The sequence below is a fragment of the Lucilia sericata genome, unplaced genomic scaffold (genome assembly GCF_015586225.1).
Source record: "Lucilia sericata isolate MDLA Ls3-8-SP2 unplaced genomic scaffold, ASM1558622v1 Contig000245F_arrow, whole genome shotgun sequence".
Taxonomy (NCBI): domain Eukaryota; kingdom Metazoa; phylum Arthropoda; class Insecta; order Diptera; family Calliphoridae; genus Lucilia; species Lucilia sericata.
This window is the reverse complement of record NW_023994271.1, coordinates 226,524-235,116: the sequence shown is the minus strand read 5'-3', so window position 1 is coordinate 235,116 and position 8,593 is coordinate 226,524.

Below are 8,593 nucleotides of genomic sequence, written 5' to 3'. Positions count from 1 at the left end.
CAACCTTTATTCAGCATTTCTCTTTTCGTTGTGCAAATCTTTCGTGCGTCTGTATGTCGACTTGTACTTATTATTATCATTATTTACAAGTATTTATAAAGACTAAAAAAAGGGGAATCAACAAAATAAGGAGCGAATAAAATAGACACAAAAGTAAAAAGAAATAAAGCAGCAAAATACACATGGGAGCAATATGCTTGACATTAATTAAGCTAATTGCAGCCACAATGGCAAAAAGTCACTTTGGTCAAATACTGAATTTGTTTCTCTTTTTACATTCCGCATAGAACTTCTAGAGATAATATTAAGAACAACAATATCACATGTATGTATTTGTAAGTGGAAATCATAAGTATACTAAAAAGAATCCTGTATTATCTAATGTACTAATAAAAATTAACTACCAGCAAATCCTTAACCGAGATTTTTATATTGAAACTTTGTATAATGTACACTCATGTATGCGTTTTTATGGGAATGGATCTCAGTTCCCTTACAAAAATTACCTAAAAAATTACGGGAAAATTAAAGTTGTTTTAGAGTATTTTTGTTCACATAATGATGATTTATATTGGGTTGGAGAGGCATATCATAATCGAAATAGGTTTAAAATGTTCGTAACATTTCGCTTATATAGAAAAATATTTAAAAATTAATTCAGCATTTATATGTCTTTTACAATGCACTAAAAGTCGTTTTGAAATAGTCCAGAAATAATCTAACAAACATTTTAATATTTTCCTCGTTATAAGCTCAAAATTTGAGACCCATTCCAAGTCTAAGATTTGCCATCACTGATAGGGACTTGAAAAAAATTATTTTTCTCGTATTTAGTTAGTTAGTTAGTTTGAAAGGAGGATGTATATACATCAAATCCGAAGAAATACACCTAGGCCTCTATCGGGCCTGTTGTGCGCTCCTTAACCAGTGCCTCAGGTGGGAATCGAACCCACCACCTCCGGTCTACCAGACTAGAACACTAACCACTAACCTACCGTATTTAGTTCATTAATAGTAGGGTTCAAACAAAATTCAAATTAAAATTATTCGATTATCGTTTGAGAGGTATTTCTATAGAAAATGGTTCACTGGACACCCAATGTATACATTTATTCTTCTCAAAAAATAATTACATGCATATGTATTAGTATATTTTTCTGTGATTACTAATAATATACTACAATAGCATTTTGAATGCATAATTGCTTGTTTATTATTAAATAATATGTATTTGTAAAATATTAGATTTTCGTTTAAATGACTATTACTGCATTTTTATTTTAGTTTTATTTAAAATTAATGCCAATAATATTTATTCAATATGAAATTAAGTTTGCATTTATACATGGGAAATTTCGTGTTTGTAGTCCCATAGTGGGATGCGAGTGGAAAATCTATCAAAAAATTATTTTTTAACTCAAGAATAAGAGTTTTTTCAATATTTGGCACCTTTCCTTTTGGAAAAAAAAACTACGAAAACCTCTATTATAAAAAATAGGGGAAAATGAAAGGAAATATTGAAAAAATCTTATTCTTGAATTAAAAATATTTTTTTATAGGTATCCCATTATGGGGAAATTTTATAAGGTTTCATCTGAGCAAAAAAAGGAGTTTTTGGAAAAAAAAAAAAAATTATATTTAAAAAAAATTTGTTTGGGGCTAGGGTGAGAGAGATATGTGTGTCAAATTTCGTCAAGTTATCTGTTTATATGGACACACAGATGGACAGTCTCAGAAAGTGATTCTGAGAATATTTTTAAAAAAATATCAAACAATGGTGTTTTTTATCATCATCTCCGAATGTAACAAAACTCTATCTAATTAATGTTCTATATATGTATTTGGAGCTTTATAAAGTGTGAAGAAACTAAGCTCATTCTTATTGATTTTTACTATAAAATCAATTATTAAAGAATAATTTCCTATAAATTCTTCAGTTTCTGCTGTATAAAAAATGCCGCTCAAAATCAATGGTTTCCGACTCTTCAAAAAGTTTTTTGAAACGAAGCCTAATGTATTTATATATCAAATTTATTGTAAAAATATTAAATACAAAGAAAACAAAACATAGAAAAAAATCAAAAATATGCAATAGAAATATGGAAAATATATGAAATTTAAAGCAAAATATGCAATTTATACTTTTATAACAAAATACAACAAATCGATGCCATTTTGTAGCAAATTCTTTGATTCGAAAAGAAAAGTAGTTAAAAGTTTTTTTGATTTACTGACTACAAATATGCATTTGCATAGAAATTCTTGCGATGGTCATAAGTAATTAAATAAATATTTTGGCATCACAATATTTAACTTTTGAATCAAAAATGTATAATATGATGATAAATTTAAGGCTGATAAGAATCTGTATTTTTAATCCGATATGAAAAATTATGGGTTTATATAGAATAATTAAAAAGGGTTCTATATATTTCCGGCACGGGTTCCGGTTATCAGATTGGATTAAAATTTTGCACCAATTAGTTTTAGACACCTATGAACAAAATCTGTACATATGTATGTATACGATGAATAAAAATAAAATTTCTATTTTGTTTCAAGGCTTCCGTAAAATTGCGGCTGCTAGATGATGTGCAAAAAAATATTTTTTGTTCCATAATAGATAAAATGTGTTTCATATGCTCAAGGTTAGAAAAAATTAATAAATAGGCAATAACTGGAATGCATGAAAATGAATTCAAATTGCAAAAATTTATTGGAAAATTATGCTGCTTAATCATAATAATTTTTCACAATAGATAGCGTAAGTATGTATTAAAAACGCCTTTATGGTGTCGCTGTTTAAAGTGGGAAATAAAAGTATTCAAACGGCATTAAAATTATTGCTTTAAAATGTGGTCGAATATATATATAATATACATATATATATATATATATATATATATTATATATATATATATATATATATATATATATATATTATATATATATATATATATATATATATTATATATATATATATATATATATATATATATATATATATATATATATATATATATATATATATATTACTAAATCAACTAAATGAGTAAATTTTAAAACTTAAGGTATCCTGATAAAATTCTTCACTCATCTTCTATTGAATTGAATGCTTTTCATAAATTACACTGATCTTCAATGAAATCCTCCTTTAAGAAAAAAACACTATAAAATGGAAGATACTAATAAATTGTATTTTGTTGAGGGCATCATATTAACCACATTTAAAGTTGTAAGCTTTAACCACATTAAAATTTAAAGGAGCAAACAACTTTTTTTCGTACAACATGCGAAAAAATAAACAAAGTAAATGCATATTCCAAAGCTTCGACATGTACGTATACTTTTTGTTTTTACTCAACAGTATTTACTACTTTCTAAATATTTTCGTTCGTTTCTTATCTACAAACATTATAATGAACATATTCAGTAGGAGAACATAAATTATTCTTGGGTTTGAGCGTTCAAATATGCAGACAATTCATTATTTACCATATATTTCATTTATTTTTTTTCGTTAGATGTAAAAATAGTAAGGAAAGAATGGATGAGATGAGAATGTTTTTGTGCTAATATTTTATGCTATCACAACTGGGTGTTAAAGCGCAATTTGCCTCTTGGTTTTAACTAGGGTGATCGATTATTCGACATTTTCCAAAAACCGGTTTTCGAATAGTTCGAATAGTTGACATTTAAAAAAACCGGTTGATATTTTTCAAATTCAGAAAAAACCGGTTAACCGGTTTTTCATTATAAATAAAAAATATATTTTAATTTGAAAAACTTAATGTTAATGTTTAAATTTGATTAATAAAACATGGCCCGAAATGATTTTTAACAGTTTAAAAGATTATCGCTTGTATTTATAAAAAAAATCTTATTTTGCTTTTAATGTACTCAATAGTTAAAGCACACTTTAGCCTTAAAAACCATTAATAAAATTGTGAAATTCATAAACAAATAATAAACGTATATTAACTATTGTGCTGATTTATGTTTAAGTTGGCAGCACTGTACAATATGGCTGTCATTTTATGTGTTAGTGTTGCGTACAATTAGGATAAAATAATCGTTGATTCGGTTTTCTTAATTTCATATTTTTGTTTATAATAGATTTTTGACAATAAAAACAAACCTTTAAGAAAAATAAATATATATATGGTTTTAATAAATGTCTATTTAGTTCAGATGTATAAATATAACATATAATTTCTAATTATTATTAAAAGTATCCGAATAACGGATATTTTGCGACAAAATATACATCACTATGACACATTTTCTTATTTTTACTTATTTTCCTTGTAATTTTTGATAAATTTTTGCAAATATTGATAAATTTCTTTAATATTTGACTAATTTTAATGCCGGCGAATATATTTTACATTAGTATAACACTAATCAATATAATTTACATGGTTAATTACTTTATGGCATTATATTTAACCAACAAACTTTGAAAAAGCCAAATCAAATGATTTTGTCCATCATTTGGTTGACAGACGGGCATTTCCAAATTGCCTAAAAATAGTGCTGGACAATTGGAATATTGTCAAATATTCATGCATTAATCCAATAATGCCTAGATTTGAGTTTTTTCCTCAAAATATAATCGTTTAAAAATTTTCTGGGATTTTATTTACAAATTTGTAAACGTTAAAATTAGAATTTTTAGATTTTATTTTAAAAGAAACCATAATTAGTTTTCGCAATCAACCTAAAATTACCGGAAAAATCTTTATCTGAGAAAAAAATTGTTAAAAATCAAGTTATTGTTGGCTTAAAGAAGGGTCGAGCCTACAATAAAATTCTTCTAATTGTCAATGGTTTATTGAAGGTGTTTTAAGCTATTTCACGTTTATAAATACGATTTTCCTGAATTTTTTCTAAAATTGTTTAATAAACCTAAAATAAGTTTTTATAAATACAGCCGTATAACTTTAGATCTAGTCGTCTGATTTACATTATTTCTTTAATATAAAAAAAATTAGGAAAAAAGTGGGACACTTCTGTTAAACATAAGGTACTATGTAATCCTAGCTATTTTAAAAGCCCTGTTTAGGATATTTGTATAGGCATTCCAACACTTCCATAAAATTTCAGCCGTAAATTAATTATTGTAATTGGAATATAATCTTAAAATTGATAAAATTTTATCAAATAGTTATTAATTTTACAAATAAATTTTTTTAATTAATTAGGTAAATCAAAAAAGTTTAACCAAAGGAGCTGTAGAAAAATATACGCTAGTTCCTCTACTCGAATATTTTTAAAATTTAGACGGGCCGTATTATTATTCACTTAAAATTTTCATTTAAATAATCTTTGAATACAATGCAAATAAAGGTATTCGAAACCGGTTGTTAAAAAGTGAAAAAAAACGGGTTATTCGATATTCGAAAAATCAACATTAAGAAAAAACCAACACTGGTAAAGCAGAAAAAACCGGTTTTAAAACCGGTTGAAAAATCGATTCGATCACCCTAGTTTTAACACATTCCTCTGCGTTCTTAAAGATGTTTAATATAAAAATATCCATAACGCCAAATATGAAAGGCTGTTGCCAAAACAAAAAAAAAAACGTGTAAAATTGCTTATAAATATTTTCACAACATTTATTAAATGAACATAATAATCAGTGGTACGCAGCAGCATGTCGATGTTTACGATACATACATCGAAAAAAACGTTAAATAATTTTCTCACTTCAATGAATTTTTAGCACTTATTTTCATTTTTTATTTAGATCGGTAAAATTTTGACAAAGTGAAACCATTTTCTGATTAGAGTCAATATTGCGTGCTTGATTTAACATGTGTTATAGTTTCCTTAAAGATTTTATTTTCATTTCTTTCTATATAATTTCTCATATTTGTTATAATTTTGTTTACCCAGATGATTATCTAAATGTTTCATTGTTTTTCTTTGCAAAATATTATTTATTGAAGGCAGAAAAAACACTACGATTTCTCTTGCTAAATAGAAAATAAAAGCAATTCCCATTAAAGATGTATGTATGAAAATTATAGTTTAATGGAAAAAGTTACAGAAATCAATAAACAACTAAATATTATCATAAGAATATTAAATGAGAGAAAATTTCATGAAAGTTTTCAAAGAATTAGTCATAAAAACATACATATATATGTACATAATACATACATACATACAACAACATACTACATACATACATACATCATACATACAACATACACAACAACATACAGACTACATACATACATACATACATACATACATACATACATACACATCATACAACTTACATACATACATACATACATACATACATACAAACATACATACATACATACATACATACATACATACATACATACATACATACATACATACATACATACATACATACATACATACATACATACTACATACATACATACATACATACATACATACATACATACATACATACATACATAAATACATACTACATACATACATACACTACATACATCATACATACATACATACTACATACATACATACATACATACATACATACATACATACATACATACATACATACATACATACATACATACATACATACATACATACATACTACATACATACATACATACCTACATACATACATACTACATACATACATACATACATACATACTACATCAACATACATACATACATACATACATACATACATACATACATACATACATACATACATACATACATACATACATACATACATACATACATACATACATACATACATACATACATACATACATACATACATACATACATACATACATACATACATACTACATACATACATACATACACTCATACATACATACATACATACATACATACATACATACATACATCATACATACATACTACATCATACATACATACATACCATACATACATACATACATACATATATGTACATACTACATACATACATACATCATACATACATACATACATACATACATACTACATACATACATACATACATACATACATACATACATACATACATCATACATACATACATACATACATACATACATACATACATACATACAACATACATACATACATACATACATACTACATACATACTACTACATACATACATACATACATACATACATACATACATACATACATACATCCATACATACATACATACATACAACATACTACATACTACATACATACATACTACATACATAAATACTACATACATACATACATACATACATACATACATACATACATACATACATACATACATCATACATACATACATACATACATACAACATACATACATACATACATACATACATACATACATACATACATACATACATACATACACATACATACATACATACATACATACATACATACATACATCATACATACATACATACATACATACATACTACATACATACATACATACATACATACATACATACATACATACATACACATACATACATACATACATACATACATACATACATCTACATACATACATACATACATACATACATACATACATACATACATACACATACATACATACATACATACATACATACATACATACATACTACATACATACATACTACATACATACATACATACATACATACATACATACATACATACATACATACATACATACATACATACATACATCATACATACATACATACATACATACATACATACATACATCCTACATACTACATACATCATACTACATACATACATACATACATACATACATACATACATACACATACATACATACATACATACATACATACATACATACATCATACATACATACATACATACATACATACATACATACTACATACATACATACATACATACATACATACATACATACATACATACATACATACATACATCCTACATACATACATACATATACATACATACATACATACATACATACATACATACATACATACTACATACATACATACATACATACATACATAACATACATACATAACATACATACATACATACATACAGACATAAACATACATACATACATACATACATACATACAGACATACATACATACAGACATACATACATACATACATACTACATACATACATACATACATACAACATACATACATACATACATACATACATACATACATACATACATACATACATACATACATACATACATACATACATACATACATACATACATACATACATACATACATACATACAAAAGTCGTTTCCTTCACTATACATTCCACATATGTATATGTATATGAACATATACATATGTATATAAAAGTAAATGAATCAACACTTTTTTTATATACTACACATATCGTCTTTCTCTCTCAATCTCACTCTATTACTCATACATTATTTATATGACTACAAATTTAAGTATGTATGTATGTGAATGCAGACACTACTCTGTGAATATGTTTTAAACATGTAACGTATTATTAACATTAATTATTGATTACTCTTTAATATTCATACGTCTAGGTGGCTCATGT